Source organism: Alligator mississippiensis, chromosome 3, assembly GCF_030867095.1.
Source record: "Alligator mississippiensis isolate rAllMis1 chromosome 3, rAllMis1, whole genome shotgun sequence".
Classification (NCBI taxonomy): domain Eukaryota; kingdom Metazoa; phylum Chordata; order Crocodylia; family Alligatoridae; genus Alligator; species Alligator mississippiensis.
In genome coordinates this window covers 212407629-212422760 of record NC_081826.1, presented here as the reverse complement: position 1 = coordinate 212422760, position 15132 = coordinate 212407629, and the positions used below count along the sequence as shown (strand labels likewise).

General features: G+C 42.0%; 1 protein-coding gene across 5 annotated transcripts in view; it reads left to right on the top strand.

Moving 5' to 3' along the window:
* The window catches only part of AUH (AU RNA binding methylglutaconyl-CoA hydratase), a 186225-nt gene that overhangs the window by 103205 nt on the left and 67888 nt on the right, over positions 1 to 15132 (top strand). The gene's annotated exons all lie outside the window — the stretch shown is intronic.

Below are 15132 nucleotides of genomic sequence, written 5' to 3'. Positions count from 1 at the left end.
GGCGCTAGAGGGTTCTTATTCTCCTCCCCCGCTAGGGTTATATTACTCGCCCCTCCCATCTTGTGGCCCACGTCTTCTTTACTCACTGTGCCTGCTAGGATTTTTGGCGCCCTTTTCTCAACGGTTGTGCTCTTTCCCTCAGCATCGGTGCCATCTTGGGATCTCAGTTTGGCCAGCGCTGCATTCTTTTCAGTGGCTTCCTGGGCCATGGTCTCAATATCGCCGGCTTGATTTACTGCATGCCTTAAAAGCTCGGTTATTGTGCGAAACATGACATTAATTACTTCTCCTTTGCTCCATCTCTTTCCCCCGCATTTCTACCTGGAGGCTTCCCGTCCACCTATCTCCAGTCATTCCCTGAAATCTGACAGGATTTGGCGCTCTCTGCTCCCCTCCCGGAGGGCTGGGCAAAGTCAGTCGGGCGGTGTGTCACGGCCACTGCTCTCTTTTATGTACTTAATGCACCTGCTATATTCTCTTCGTGGGTCTTTATTTTTACCATCGGTGATTTGCTTTGGGGATATAAAAGGCGTCACTTCTTGGGCCTTATCATATGGTCGGTACAGTACCGCCGGGCTCGATAGCAGATAGCTGAATGCGGCCGGAGTGAGGCCTTCGACAGCCCACTCCTTCCCCTCTTGGTTCCTTTCAGCGGCGCAGACAGAGAAGTATCTGCTCAGCTTCCCCGCTTCGGCCCGGTGATAGAGGGCATGGGCCCATAGATCGGCCATATTTTCTACCGGAGGCCGTCGGCGGTCCCTCCGAGGGCAATTTAAGGTGACGTAATCGACTTCGCCCCCCCTTATTTCCTTGGGGCCCTGATTTCTGGGTGCTGTTCTCCTCTCTCCGCTTTGGCGATCCCATCCTCGTTGCCATGTGGGCCTTGATTCCCGGATGGTCCTTGGGAAACGGCCGCAGTTGCGTGTCAGGTGGGGCACTGGGTGGTGACACCAACCCAGACACGCTCGGGGATGCCAAGAGCGAGGTGGAGATAAACACCACAGACAATAAGGTGTGAAATAAAGTTGGTATTTACTTACAGAACTGTCGACACAACTTGAAGGGTGATATAACTTGGAGGTGATGAACTATATACAGCAACGAGGGACAGGTGGTGGGTGGCGGGTGGAGACTGCAGTATATGAGTACGATGTCTGGTTGGGACAAAGTACAATGCGTTCCGGATTTGGCGAGGCAGTAAACTTATGATGCTCAGAGCGACCGGAGCAGCTTCTGCTATAGACCTAGGGGTCTGACCAGGCCCCAAGACGGGTGATCAATCCGTCCTGAGAGTCAGAGCCTGGGGACTACGCGCCAAGGCGTGCGGTCCCCTATATAACTTTTTTGGCCAATCAGGAAGCTCCCCTGATGGTATATTCTGGAACCCATGGACATGCTGGCCAGCCAGCCATGCCCATTAGGTGGTCTTTGATTGTCTAGACCACAGGTGATCACACCCTGATCACGCATCGCTTGCATGTTGGGTCAGATTGCTGATACACTCCGCCACCGCATCACTATTTACAATGGTTGCGTCACTTAACACTTCGATACAATAATCTGGCGGGATCACTTTGCTTGTTGACACCTAGGGCCATATTCCAGGTCTAGTATTGTTTAACACCTCCATTAATGATTTGATGATGGGATTGACTGCTCACTTAACAAATCTGAGGACAGCACCAAGTTGGGTGGAGTTGAATATACTATGGAGTAGGGCTGTGTGAAATGCCTGCGTTTCATTTCGGTTTTGGATTCGGTGTTTCAGATTGACACTGTTTTTGTTTTGGTGTTTCGTAGGGCTGTCTGAAACGGCTGAGTTTTGTTTCATTTTGGATTCGGCGTTTTGGAGGGACAGTTATTTGTTTGGGTGTTTCAAATCACTGTTCCATTTCGTTTTGGCCAAGACTGTTTTGGAGCTGTTTTGGAATTTCAACAGTATTTCGGTGTTTCGGCTATAGGCTATACCGGGGAATCACAAAACTGCCAACAACTTTGTCATTTCATGCCTGATTTGGATGAAACTTGCTGGGATGCTAGCCCCTTCTGAGGGCATGAAGCCTGTCAAGTTTCAAGGAGATAAGTATAGTGGTTTCTGGGAAACTGCACCTCAAACTGTTCAAAGCAAACGCGTATCATTTGCTGGCAGCCGCAGCCTGCTGCCATCCTGCACACAGACCTGGGGGTCTGCTCCTCCCGGGAGGAATCTTGCACAGCGCTGCAGTCCCCACATCTGTCTGAGGGATGACAGCAGGCTGCCGCTGCTGGTTGGAGCCAGCACCACCACTGGGTTCTTCCCGGCGCTTAGTGTGGGGTGCGCGGAGCAGACTTGGGGGCTGGTGCTGGCCTCTGGATCAGCGCAGGGTTTCAGTAGGCTGCTGCTGCTGGCTGGGGAAATAGCCTTGAGCTGCTGCCCTCACCAGCCGGCAGCAGCAGCCTGCTGTCATCCTGCATCCTACAGGGGTCCACGCCCCCCAGGAAGAGCTGGGGGAAGCTATCAGACAGCTGGGGGAAAGATCAAGGAACTGGGGAATTGAATTGGGCACTGGGACCTGAACATTGCCCCAGCCCCCGGTTTGATTCCCCAGCCCCTGGTTCGATTCCCCAGCACCAGGGTTGGAAGGATCTCAGGGACAAATCGGTGTCACTGACCAGCTACAGATGTCAATATCAGAGCAGTTCTTCCTCCCCCCCTCCCTCTTTCCCTGCCAGCCCACCTCCAAAACAGCTTGAAATGTTTCAGAAACATCCGAATCATTTTGGAAAATTTCCGAAACATTTCGGATGGCCTGTTTCATTTCGGAGCTGTTTCAGAGCCCTGCATTGCATTTTGGATTCTGTGTTTCAACCGTCAAAACATCTGAATGTGAAAGGAAATGACCACCAAAATTTTGTTCAGCCCTATTCCCCAGCTCCCAGTTCAATTCCCCAGCACTGGGGTTGGAAGGAACCTCGGGGGCAGATCATTGTCGCTGGCCAGCTACAGGTGTCAATATCAGAGCAGTCCTTCCTCCCTCCCCCTCCCGCTCCCCCTTCTTCTTTTTCTGCAAGCCCACCTCCAAAACAGCTCTGAGACATCCAAAATGTTTCAGAAACATGCAAATCATTTTGGAAATTTTCTGAAATGTTTCATTTGGCCCATTCCGTTTCAGAGCTGTTTTGGAGCCCTGTGTTTCGTTTTGGATTTGGTGTTTCAGCCATCAAAACTTCTGAATCTGAAACGAAACGAAACAGCTACCGAAATTTCGCACAGCCCTACTTTGGAGGGTAGGTCTAGGATCCAGAATGACTTGGATAGACTGGAGAAATGGGTTCAATCAGTCAAATGAAGTTCAGTAAGGACAGGTACAAAATCCTCACCGGGACAGAATAATTGCACGTACAGACAAGGAAATGAGTGGTTAGGCTGCAGAAGAGGATCTGGGGATTACAGTAGAGCCTAAACTGTATATGAGCCAACAGTGTGCTCTTGTTGTTGGGGGGGGAGCCAGTACCATTCTAGGTTGTATTAACAGAAGGATCACTTGCAAATGAAGGAAAGTGATTCTTTTGCTGTATCTTGTACTGGTGAAGCCTCACTTGGAGCACTGCGTTCAGTTTTGGACTTTACACTTCAAAAAGGATGTGGAAAGTTTGGAAAGAGTCCAGCACAGAACAACAAAAAATATTAGGGGCCTAGGAAACAAGATTTATGAGAAAAGGGTGAAAGAGCTAGTGTTATTTAGTTTGGAGAATTTAAGTCTCCAGTAGATTTGGTAACAGTCTTCAAATACATGAGGGTGATTACAGAGAGGATGAAGATAGGTTTTTCTTTATGGCTGTATGGGACAGGAGTAGGAGGAGTGGCCTCAAGATGTAGCAGAGATTTAGGTTGGAAATTAGGAAGAACTTCCTGACTATGAGGGTGGGCAAGAACTGAAGCAGGTTACATAGAGAAATTGTGGAATCTCCATCCCTGGAAATTCTCAAGAGCAAGCTAGGCAGACGTGGCTGGGATGGTTTAGCTGAGGATGATCATGCCGTAAGTAGGGGCCTGGACTAGATGACTGAGGTTCATTCCAGCCAAAGTTTCCTATGATTCTACAGACAGTTCACTCAAATTTTTCCATTTAATGCCGATAAGCTGTAAAAAAGATAAGCAACATATAATTAAAAATATAATCAATGTCTGTTTATTATTCAAGAAATTATTGATATGGGGACAGTAGCATAATGTGGGGTGGTGAGCAGGGCACCTGTCCTGGTTGCTGTCTAAGTGGAGAAACACTATAAGACCAGGGGTGGGGGATGCCTCACCCTGAGGCTACTACTTGCCTCCTGCCTGCCTGCTGCCTACCTGTGGCACACATTGCCAGCACAGGCAGTGTGTGTAGCAGAGCACAAGGCTTCTTGGATTTGTAGTTTCGTAGAGCATCAGCAGCTCTGGCTACTGCTGGGGGGAGAACTGATTTCCATTTTTTATGCCAAATTTAGCTTCTTTTTTGCCATCTGTCTTTAGTGTAAAAAATGGGGTGAATTTCCACCGTGGTACAGCAAACTGCACTGTCAGTCTAGAGAACTACTATTTCCAGAACATCTTGCACTCGTGGACTGCCAGCCTCTCTGCTCTCTCCTGTTCCTACAGTCAAAGTGGGGGAGAAGGGTGAGAGACTGCTGCTCAGGGCACCTCTATACCTCTGCATGGGGAAAAATCCCTCTTGTCTTATGAGCCTGAACAGATCTCTATAAAAATGGGGGAGGGCAACATATTAAACTTCCAAATTTGATTTAAGAAAAATTCTAAAGAAAAGAAACAATAATGGATTTTTTTTTGTTATTAGATACCTAAATACTATATGGGTCCTTTCAAAACTGGGCTGAATCCTGAAATCAAAATTACTATTAATCTGGTAGAGTTTACATTAGTAAGGGCTGTAAAAACTGAGTAAGCTCATTAGCATTTGTTTTAATTGAAGTTTATCCAGTGCTAATATATCTGAACGAATAAAGAAATTATCACAGGATAATAAGAACAATGCTTCTTTTCTTCAGAGTTTGGACTTGTCATGAAGTCATTTCCTCATCTGTAACCTTTATTATGGATAGTGAGAACAATTGCATTTTGGTTAGTGGTATATTCTTGTTTAAGAAGGGTTTGCTGGATATATCTGCATACAGCATCACTCTGTGAAAGTAATACTTTCAATTAGTTTTATTAACAATTGGCTTGTGAAAGAATATTGCAAGTATTTTTTTTATTAAGTACCCCTTTTCCTTTTCAGTACTTTATTTGTCTAGTGAATTAAATCTGCAGAAGACTGTAATAGATTTCCAGAAGATGATAAATTTAAGATGAGGTGACTTTTTCAACATACAGTTATTAAGATCCCTGTTGCCAGTATGTCTTAATCTCAATAGAAATATAACTGGGAGGGGGCAGCGTTTCTGCTGTACCTGCTCTGTTCTAAAATGGGGCCTTTATAGAGGCAGCAATGCTTGGTGAGTTCTTGAAAAATTATGTTGACAGCTGTTGAGCTCGTCCACGCTCAGTGTGTTTTTTGAAGAGAAGCCAAGGAATTTTTAATCAAGGAAGATTACTGAGCAGATTACTGTGTACCAAATATTTAAAAATAGACTTACTTTTATTAGCAAAACTTTTGTTTAAGCATGAAGTGTTACATTTTTTTCACTGGAAAATCAAAAACTGTTCCAGTTGAAAACAGTATTAAGTTGTTATGAATGAGATGTAAAATAAAATGGTTTCTAAACATTTTTTTTCTTCCTTTTAATCCAGGAGACGGGAATTCTATACAGACATGTCAATGTAGATAAAGAGCATGTGTTGCAAATTTAAATTCAATGGAACTCGGAAAACACATGCTTTATTTTAGGGATGGATTGCTCTGTGACCCGTCAAAGTGGAAAAGTGATTTTTTTAAAAAAAAGGATCTTTAAAGAATGTAACTGTTCTTGTATATGAAGTTATTCTGCTAATCTAGTCTCATAGGACCAATTGCTATTCTTTTCCCACCCTAATGAAACTAGGTCACTGATTTTTGGCACTCATCCAAGTCGTGAGATTTATTTTGTGTTCAAGCTCACTGTCTAGAAATAGTGATGCAATGTCAGCAAGGCCACTTTTCATTTCATGAACATAATTTCCAGTGCCCTGGAATTTAATTTATTCACTGACCTGTTAATAACTGCAATCTGTCACTAGTTTACAGAGGCAGCGGAAGTGTCTGGAAATAGTCATGGCCACCCTATTAAGTGATTAGTTACAGGATTTCTATTCACTATAGCATTTTAGTTTTGATCGTGTTGAAGAGTCTGGCTGCATATGAAAACTCACTAGCTACTTAATCAGAGAAAAAATAATTGTAACATATATATTATGACGGGATAACCAATTTCAAGTGATTGCTTTACAGGATTTTATGTTGAAGGATATCTTAGAGATACTTTCTGCATGTGTTTGGAAAAAATCTGAATGTAGATTTATAAAGCATAAGATTGAAAAGATGAATCTTTTAAAATGCATTATCATTTTACTATTGTACTCATTTAAAAAAGTGAAATCTCAAAATTTAGGTCAAGAACATCTAAATAAAGTCTTTGAAACTACTCTAAGCTTTGAACAGATTTCGTGCATTAAAATTTTACTCTACCAAGTTTTTTTTTTAAGTCTGTTCTTTAATATTACTATATCTTTCCCAACTGCTTCTATTTCAAGTAGAGCTACAATTTTAATATACATCTCCTAAACTGGAAACTTCCCATCCCATCTAGTGGCTTCTACAAGCATGAGGATTCAAATAATGTTTCCAGGATGATAATGGAGGCAAGAATCACCTCTTCAGTCCAGGATCCCCTACATCCATTAATTAGATTGTCTCTTGATTGGTGAGGTTTATATTATAGTCCATAGAATTCTTTGTCTTTAAATAAAGTGTTAAGTAGAGGCATTTTTTAAATAAATACAAACTATAACAATGTAGTTCATACTTCTAATGTCATATTCTTTAAAAAGAGCTTCTTGGGGGGCTTTGGTTGGTTGGTTTTGGGGATTTTGTTGTTGTTTTTGAACTTGCCCTATGTTTGGAATCATAAAAAAACAAACCAGGCAAGACCTTTTATAATTATGTGCATATAATTTATGGGTGTAACATTCTTATGCAATTTTATTATTTGTGTGCACAAATTACTAGTAGACTATGATTTCAGTCATAATGAAGGTGAGTGTAATTCTAAAAACCTGGCCCATAGCATAGCAGGCTTAAATATTTTTAGGTGTACAGTAATTTCATCTGTTAGTATGTAGCAGTCATAAACACTGCACGTGCAAATTTGAGGATTAAAAAAATTCTGTATTGTAGAAATAAATTTCAGTAAATGAAAGCTGTATGGACTTAGCAATTTTCATGGATGTTTGGTGTGGTCTTTCCCATGACAAGGATCAGAAGAACTCTTGCTTATAAGAAGATGCTAAAATATAAAAAACAGTAAATGTTCATATTTCCATTTGTATCCTTTGAATTTAAAGTGTGCTTTTCAACTAAGCCTTAATTTTGTTCAGTTGTCAGGGGTGTGGCTGGGGAGTAAGCAATTGGGGTTTAACCATAGGGGGATCAGGAAGATGCAAGGTCAAGGGAGCGAGGATCCAGACTAGAGCCAGTACTCAGTAGAATTTGGGAGCAGCCGGGTCAGTAGGCCTGAGGTCTGCATGGGACCAGAATGCAGAACTCTAGGTAGAACCATGAGCCAAAGGGAGGGAAGCATGGATCAGTCTAAGTGTTTGCTGTAATTACTCTAAAAGGTAGCTGGTAGCTATCTAGCTTATATGGCTTTAAGTGAAAGCCAAATTTGCTGTTGTTGAATAAACAAATAATTTGAACCAGCCTATATTAGGGCTAAAAGCCCAGGCAGTTGGTCTTTGTTGAACTCACCCCACAGTGGTTAAAGTGCCTATACCCTGTTCTCAGTGCAGTTCCCATTTTTGTACACCCCATACAGCATTGTGTGTCTATTTGTTTGTTGGTATAGTATCAGAAACCCTGAGGATTGTGTCCAGTTTATTACTACTGCAGTCAGTAAGAAAGCCCCTGGACTCTCGTATTCTGGATATGAAAGTACCAGATTAGCCTTCTAAAAACTCTTATTGTTCAACTTTGAAGTAAGAACTGGGTATGGAAGAAGTAAACTTGTGAAAAGAAAGAATAGCAGGCTGATAGTCTCTGGGAGGAACCTTTGTCCTTTTAAAGAGGCCTGAGTTTCATAACAAAATTAATTTGTACAACAAATTGTCACTCCTGTCTGGTGCCATTTCTTTATTCCCTATTAGATATCTATCACTCTTTTTCTCTGATGCCACAGAACTTCAGCATAGCCTTTGTGACAAAACCACAGCTTTTATTAGGCTGCCGAGATATAATTTGTTGTTGTAAATAAATATTTGTTATGATCCTTCCCTTCCCCTGGCTTTCTATGTTGTTGACAAAGAAATGTTTCCCACCCTCCTTTTTATTTGGCAGCTGCAAGCCCTGTTCAGAACTGCAGTCATACCCCTGACCAATCAAGCCTGAGGTATGGGGATGGGTGTGCAGTTATTGGGCAGGTGCCAGAGGGAGTTGGCCCTACACTGCCACCCACATCAGTGAACCAGCTTGACTAAATGGAGAAGGAAGCGATATTATCTTTGCAAATAAGTTTTTAAAAATACAGTGGTAGTATTACTGTTGTTAAGTTCCTAGTGAGCTTATTATTTAACCACAGATTTTTTCTGTGCATTTAAAATCAACATACATACTCAAATTGTCTTGAAAACTGCTGATCCTGATTGGGACCAAATTATGTTTAGTGGTTCAAATTTTAGGGAGCTAAGAGGTTTAAATGATGGTCATATAAACAAAGACAAAAAACTTGGCTAGCGATGTTTCAATTTAAGGGCTCTTTTGTATGCACTATTTCAGTGACTGATGTCAAAATAATATCACCTGATTGATTAGGAATGTTGATCAATGTTACTAGCAACTGGCTTGAACCTTGTCTGTGCACTGCATTTGCTGAGTGACTGTTGCTCTGGGGCCTAGGCCAAACAAGCGGGGTAAGGCTTCTTTGACGTTAGTCATGGTGTAGCTCAGGGCTGCATATTCTATTAATTGCATTCTAATAATGCTTAAGAACTGCGCTTTTTTGAGTCCTGCCTTGGTATGGCTGTAATGTTTGTTGTGGTAGTTGAGTGGCAATGAGATATGCTCAGGAGAAATATGGGTTTCAAGGATGACAATGGTTGAAGATAAAAATTTTAGAAAGATTTGTACACCTTATGTGTAAGTCAGTTCATACTTATTAACTATCAGGACAAATCTTAATGCTGGGGTTAGGTTAGGGGTTATGACAGTTGCATGCATCTTGCTGCTGCAAGACTTTTACCTTCCTCTGAAGTACCCATACTAGCTAGTGATATATAGATGGTTGTATTTGTATTATTTGAAGCACGTCATCACAACGTACCCTGATAAGTTTACTTGCATCCATAGAGATCATGGATGACTCATTTTGGTACTTAGTTATATGGGTTGTCTATTTTGTCACACGTATTTCTATCATTGTCTATCAATTGTCTATCATTGTCACACGTTATCTATCGTCACATGCAGTTGTCTATCATTGTCATGCGTATTTCTAATATTCCAGTAGCATGTGCAGTGTTACATACTGTGGGACTCCCTTGGGGTAAAGATTATGTGAAGTTCCAGAGGAAATTCTTAGAATGAAATTCATCAATGCCCATGTTAAACACAAATGAGTAGTAACACCTAGCAATACTAGTATGTTTCTGTGGAATAGGTGAAATAACAATAAGATACAGGCTAAGGATTAGTAGCCAGCTTGTGTTTGCTAAGCCTGTTCTAAAATTGACTTTGGACTTCTACTGAAAACTATATTTGACAATTTATTTTGTACTCGTGCTCTTTTTCCTCTCTATCATCTGGAAAGGTAGAGTGTTAGGATGTCTGTGAAGGACAGGGAAGAATTGTGCTTAAAGATAGCAGTGTTAAGGTTGTGAGGTTAGGAAGCTGGGTTTGCTAAATCTTTTCCAATTTTCAGAGACTTGTTTGTTGCTTTTTAGGCGTTCAGTTATTGGTGGATTCAGTGTTCTGGAAAGGGGTAGAAGGCATTGACACTCAACCATAATTCAGCATCTATTATGTATTTTGGCAATGAATCTAAAGACAGGCTTATTACATAGCTATTGGAAGAAATGCATGAAAAGCATCGGGAGCGAGGAGCAGAATCCAAGGATCCATCACACACAGCAAAATCCCCTCCTTCCTGGACATCAGAGCCAGGCAGGTCTCTCTTACTTGCTTCCCTACTGGCTCCAGTCAGTTTAAACCTCTTCAGAGTGAGGTGGGCCCAGAATCCCAGGTCTTCCACTTCTGGGAAATGCCTGTTCCATTAGGCTTCTGGGTAAAAGATGAGTGGCACCTCTTTCAACTGCTCTTTGTGTGTTTTTTCTCTGTTTAAGGAATTGGAGGCTTGCGTTCCTCAGCCAAAATTGGATTACAGCACAGGTTAGGTAACTTTAAATTATGCCACTGGGTGGATAGCGACACTAGCCTTAAACAATCTGCAGTACTTACTGTTTCATCTTTTTGAGCCTTTGATTTAAGTAATTTACATCATTTAGGTAGCATCATAAAAGTAAAGCAGTGCTGTAATAGTAGTAATCATTTCCATAGTGAAAAAAATCAACTTTAAGAATGTGTGTAGGAGGAAAATGTTTTCCAAGAACTAACTACATTAGAATATCAGTTCATCTAAATATGTGCACCTTCATATGACTGATATTTTCATTTTTAGTCATCTTTGACACTTTGTCAGAAGTTACTTGTGGTTTTATCAAACTAGTGAAAGAATTTGCCTGTTAAGATTTTTTTTCTATAAATGAAAGTAACTTGTTTTCTCTCTTCATACTAATACTTCACTGCTCTTTATGTTGCCTATTCCACTGATGAGTCAAATGATTTTATGTGCTTTTTATCAGTTGTTGCAATGCTTGGTTTAGGAGTTTTTCCCTCTTTTTACTTTTTTTTTTCTTTTACTGTCATTTAATGTGAAAAGAGCCAGTTGACATATATGTATTTGTACATAAACAAATATATGGCAGATTTGATATGATAAGTGAAACTGAAAGGCAGAATGTTTTAAACCGATTAAAGATATTTTTATTACAACCCAGAATTAGCCAATTAATGCATTTTTCCAAGTGAGATCATTGAGGCCAAAATCTTAGTAAGATTCAAAGAAGATTATGCACTTGATAAAATAACCAAATGAAAAACAACATACACATAATGCTGAACTAAATAAATCTCTGGTCTGATCCAGTGTAAAAATTCCAGTATAGTTAACATGCCTCCTAAATGCTATTTTATAATGTCATATCTTGATAAGCATAGTTTAAAGTAATAGAATCAGAAAATAAATATGTATAATAAATAATTTTCAAAACCAAGTGCCAAGATTCAGATAAGTTGTGGAAATCTTCCCATATTTAGTTATTCTACTTTTATATTCCTAGAATAAAAAATTAGATAATGAAAAATACCTTCTTCAGTGATATTCTTGCCATCTTTACCCGTCTCATCTTCCAAAAGATATGTCAATCTTGATTCTAGTTTGTCCAGAGCAACTTTACAGATGCTAAAGATCAAAGAGAACGCTCCTTGCATTTTGTCCCTATTGTGTATTTCTGTTCGATATCAAACTCTTAAGCTTTTACAGGGTGGTAAGCAAAAATGACCGATTCAGGATAATTACTTCAAAATTTCACTTAATAATGGGTTTTACCATATGCTTGGAAAAGTAACTATGTAAACGTGGGCTGAACTTACTGAAATCATTATAGTTTGTGCATAAGTCACCTAACTTCAAGAAAGTGTCTACAAAAGTAGACTTTTTAGACTGAGGAATTGATGATAGAGTTATATATGAGAAAAAATGGGGTTATATTAAATTGTATCTAAAGCATTTCAGTACTTTTTCAGTTTAAAGATTATGATATTTTCGTCATTTTCTCAGCAACCTCAAATGCAGAGAGAGAGAGATATGGATCTGTTTACGGAGCATAATGTGCTGTACTGGCAGGTTTGAATTATTTTAGAAAGAGAGAGAGTAGGACATTGTTTCAAAAGCTATTATTTCAGTAAAATTGATGGAGTAAGTCAGGATTGTCCAACTTCCAATCAACCAGGGGCCATGTACCCTGCAGGCCATACTAGTAAGGACTACGTGCTGCATGGGTCACACCAGGACGAACTATGGGTCCCCAGGCTGTGCAGATTCCCCTGCAGCTGCATCACACAGGCACTATCCCCTGCTGCTGCTGCACTGTGCACCTGCATGAGTTACTCCCTCTGCCGCTATGTGATGCACCCACATGGGGCTACACTTACTGCTGCACTTCTGCCCTGCACTGCCCTGTCCCTTGGGCTTGGCAGGTGGGGGAGGAAACAGCAGCCAGAGGAGGGAGGGTGAAGCTGGAGCCTCCTGCTGCTCTTGAAGCTGGAGTGAATGAGTGGTGGCCTGGTGGCTGAACAGAAGCCCAAGGATTGTAACTTAAACCCCTGCGGGCTGCACACTGCCTGCAGGCTGTCAATTGAATGGCCCTGGATTATGTATGCAATTCTTAGATTTTTGTCCATATACACTTTCCATTGTGGGTGTACACATACTCAAGATCAGACTTCTTTGCATTACTAGTTTGCCTGTGCCTGTCCTTCCTCAAGCTCTGACCCAAGGGAATAAAGGCAATGTGCATGTCCTATCACTTAGTTCCTCTAAAGTGTTTTGGCTTGAGATGGAACTTCTATTTTCTGATTCATATTGTTCTGGTCTTAAGCCATTTCAAAACTTGCCTTTTGTGTACCTGGTCTTTTTTCTGTTTTGTCCTTTCTTATTTTCTTTGACTTGGAGCATGTGTTTGTACCACTTCCCCAGTGTTCTTGAGAAAAATGATCCTGCTCACCATTTCCCCAAGTACCAAACCCAGAAACTGAGGTGGTTAAGCTGCTCTGGAGGCACTCTCCACTGCCTCTGGTGTGCTGGAGACTAAGGCCACGCACAAGCTTTGATTTCTAGCAGTAGAAAATTTCCACCACTAGAAACAATTTTGAAAGAGGGAGCAATACAATCATTCAGTCTGCAACTGCCCCTTCTCTCCTACTCCTTGTGCCTTCTTGAAATCAGGAGATAGTGTGGGAAACAACCACGGCTCTAGTCCTGTTCCCAAGGCTCTTTGGCTCCTCACATCAGAGTTCCCAGTGTGAGAAGTGGCAAGGGGACTTGCAATGCTGCTCTGCACACCATAAGCTGAATGGAGGAAACAGCACTGTGTTTAACTGTCTGCTTCTCAACTGAGTTCCCAGTGCATGAGGAGCCAATGGGGAGCAGCTGGTGGCTGCTCCTCCACTCCCTTCCTTGTCTACACAGGATTGGACAGATCCTTTGTGGAAAGGGGCATCGGTAGCTATTGAGCATGGGAGCTAAGGATACAGCCTCTGAGTTGGAGCTTCCTACACTTTAAATGCTGGAGGCTGCAAAGTGAGAGAGGAAGTGGGAAAAAAAATCCTGGTCATACCCAGTTCACTCTCCTTTTCAGCATCCATTCTGACACTGTGACACAGGATACTGGGCAAGATGGACTTACAATCTGACCCAGTAAATAGCAGTTCTTATGTTCTTATGCCCTCCCACAACTTCTCCAAACTTGGGTGACCCAATCTCTGAAAGGCACAGGCGGCTTTCCCTGTGGTGCAACTCCCTCCTGGTCCCTAGGAGGAGCTAAGCCACAGGAAGTTTACAAGTGTTTATTCTCCTGAGAGCAACCTCTTCTGGTTTGGAGTTGGGTTGTTTTTTTCCCAGAACCTCCATTTTTGGTCCAGGACAAACAGAAGCATTTGTACACTTGTGGTTTCTACCTGGAAATTCTCCTGGTAGAAGTGTAATGCTTGTACATGGCCAGAGCTTGTGGAAGCAATGGTGAGGATTGCTGCAGGGCAACTTCATCCCCTCATTTCCAGGTTTAGTGTGAGGAATAGAGGTGGGTAGGCTTCCTGGCAGCACTCTTAGAAGTGCTGCAGAAAGGTATAAATGTACCTTTCAGGAACATTTCCTTTTCTTTCCCATATTTCTCCTCTTAGTCTCTATTGTTTTTCTTGGTGAGACAGAGGCACTGCTGACCTATGCCACATGGTTTTCACTACTGAGTCAGGCTTTGTTTTCCCCCTGCCTCTGTTCGGCCATTTTGTAGGGAAGCAGAAAGCCACTAGAATTGGTATATCGATTTCTGAAATCACATCTAAGGAGTGCTGCTTCCAGGCTTTCAGAGTACCCAAGCAGATTGCTTTGGCAGAATGTGGTTAAGAAAGAGCTGAAGAGAAGGAAGCAGAAACTGCCCTTAATCATCTTAGTGTAGAGCATTTAAAGGCAGGGCACATGCATACTTTATAGGTGCTGCTAGGGCCAAAAAAATGTTGAGTTTTAAGTGCTTGAGATATGTGCCTGCAGTGGAATGTGCATGTGCACTACACATCTCCAAGAACTCTAGCTACTTGTAAATAATCTCTCTGTACATGAGCTAAATTAAGTTGTTTTGTGCTGGTAGGCAGCACAAAGTATATTTATTGGAGGTAGAAGTCCCTTTGCAAGACAGTTATTATTGCTGGTTACTGGTTGTAATAATAAGTAGTTATGTAAAAAGGCTCATTCACATTATGTTTAGATAAGACTGTTTCATCTACTTCTGAAATTATTAAGGGTGCACAGATAAAGATTTTCTTGGCCAATACCGATAGCTGACCAGGCATATCAGTTGATACTGAGATCCAATAGTCAATTTACAAGAATGCAGCCTAGCAGCATGTAGAGCAGCATCCGGCCAGTAAGTCTGGTGGGGGGAAGGGGCATGGGAGGTACAGATTTGAGGCCCCCATGGTGAGAGAGCAAGTGGGGCAGGGGCTGGTGCTAGGACAGGGGCAGGCACTGCCCAACCAGGGCAGTAAATGTGACACTGGGGCCGGGAGCAGGATGGAGCAGTGGGTGGCTTGTCTGGGGGACAGAGGGGGTGGAGAGGGAGTGTGTGTGTGG